Here is a 2,253-nt window from a genome sequence, read left to right as displayed (position 1 = left end):
TTATTACGCTTGCTTGAGATAATTGCAATCGATGGGGCAAAAATGTGTATTTTTATAACTACATATGAGCCACATAGAGCTTCCCGAAATAGTCAAAGTGTGATTTGTGGGTGCAGTATCAGATTTGGCGCCTGTTATTGATTAATCAGATATTGCACAAAATTGGACACCCGTGAGTTAACCTGCAATCTGTAGCGGCAAACCCTATGCGTCACAGACTACGTGGACGTGCCCCTTCTCCTCGCGTAGTATTCGAAGGATCGCAGATATAATTAGGCCCGCTGATAAATTAAACCGGCCTAAAAGATACGGATCCATCATTACTGTTTAAATGAATTCGCAGAAATGACCTACGAGAATATGTGCAGTGAACAGAAATCGGGGATGTTGGCACAAAATGCTGCAGTTTCAGAGTCTCGATCTCACGCTGTTTCCATCCAAACTTGCGACACTACCTCAGCGCACTGGAGGTGCAACAAGCCGCATCCGCAGTTTCTCTGGAGGATCGAAGGAGTGTTCCAAATGAACAAGTAAATGGACATAGAAGGAATGAGGGGGGGTGCCTGAGCAGGCAGGCAGGATTGTCAAATACGGTACCCGGCCGCCGCACCCTAGGGCACAATATCATCCAACAGGTTCGCAATGTGTATTTAGGCTATTCACATCCTAACATGTTATCTTGTTTGTTCAAGCGCGATTTGAACAGGTTAAATATGCTGTGATTTCGCTAACATTAACCTTGTACCCAGACCAGTGTATCGTCATAGCTAACATTGATAATTAGGCAGGGAGGCTATTGCGAGAGAAGAGGGCCTTACTAATGGGATTTTCTTGTGCAAACTTTCGTGTGCATTTGCCGAATAAACACAGACATTCCATGCGCATTGAAGACGTCGAGCTAGTTCGGTAATGTGATCATTTCTAAATATCACTGCGGAGTGCCATCAAAATAAGTGGGGCTACATTCACGGACAAAATTCTTTCTGGCCTCAAGTACCTGGCCTAATCTGTTACTGAGCGATTTTTTTCCTTTTCCCCGCTGTAACAGCGCGATCACTGAGAGAGCAACAGCAATTCAAGGATTGTATGAATGGATATTTTCAGTTGGTGAGTTTCATTTTGTACACGTTTTATTCGTAGCTGCTTTCCTTTTTTCAAATTGCGTGCGAAATGCGCTCTAGATGTTTGACTTACAAATTACGGAATGTTGCAGTCAGCCTCCCTGAAATGGTTTAGGCGTTACAAAGTGATACAAAAGAAACACAGAAACGCACGCTTCACTACGAACTCAGATAAGACAGCCGGCCGCCGTGCTGGCAACAAAAACACAGAAGTAAACAAGCTAGAAGGGATAGCTCCTGGATATATATATATATATATATATATATATATATATATATATATATATATATATATATATATATATATATATATAGATAGATAGATAGATAGATAGATATAGATATAGAAAGATACGGGACGAGGGACTCTGTAAGGACTGCAACCTTGATATATATATATATATATATATATATATATATATATATATATATATATATATATATATATATATATATAACACAGAAATAAGGGTTGGCAGTCAAGAAAACCTCGGAAAGCAAAGGGGAGGATGTGGTCGGTCGGTCATTGCAACAGATAAAGAATTTGGAAAAAAAGAAAGAAAGTGGAGAAAAAATGCCCGCCAGGTGGGATCGGAACCCACGACCTCCAGAATACCGGTCTGGTGCGATAACCACTATGCTACCGGCGGGGCGATTTTCCCCTCCACTTTCTGGGGTATTTATGTTTGTGTATTTTTGTTTCCTGTGCTTGCGGGTGGTAGCCAGCGCCACTCGGACTACTCGGGGTGAAGGGGACCTTCTTCCCGAATAGACCGAGTGGCGCTGGCTACCACCCCCAAGCACAGGAAACCAAACTACCGAAACATAAATACCCCAGAAAGTGGAAGGCGAAATCGCCCCGCCGGTAGCGTAGTGGTTATCGCACCAGACCGGTATTCTGGAGGTCATGGGTTCCGATCCCACCTGGCGGGCATTTTTTCTCCACTTTCTTTCTTTCTTTCTAAATTCTTTATCTGTTTCAATGACCCACCACATCCTCCCCTTTGCTTTCCGAGGTTTTCTTGACTGCCAACCCTTATTTCTGTGTTATTTTCAACGAGCCCCTCATTTCCTATTCTGATTTGCTATATATATATATATATATATATATATATATATATATATATATATA

The sequence above is a fragment of the Haemaphysalis longicornis genome, unplaced genomic scaffold (assembly GCF_048455015.1).
Source record: "Haemaphysalis longicornis isolate Haplotype H1 unplaced genomic scaffold, Haemaphysalis longicornis Haplotype H1 scaffold_3, whole genome shotgun sequence".
Classification (NCBI taxonomy): domain Eukaryota; kingdom Metazoa; phylum Arthropoda; class Arachnida; order Ixodida; family Ixodidae; genus Haemaphysalis; species Haemaphysalis longicornis.
Note: the sequence above shows the minus strand (reverse complement) of the source record.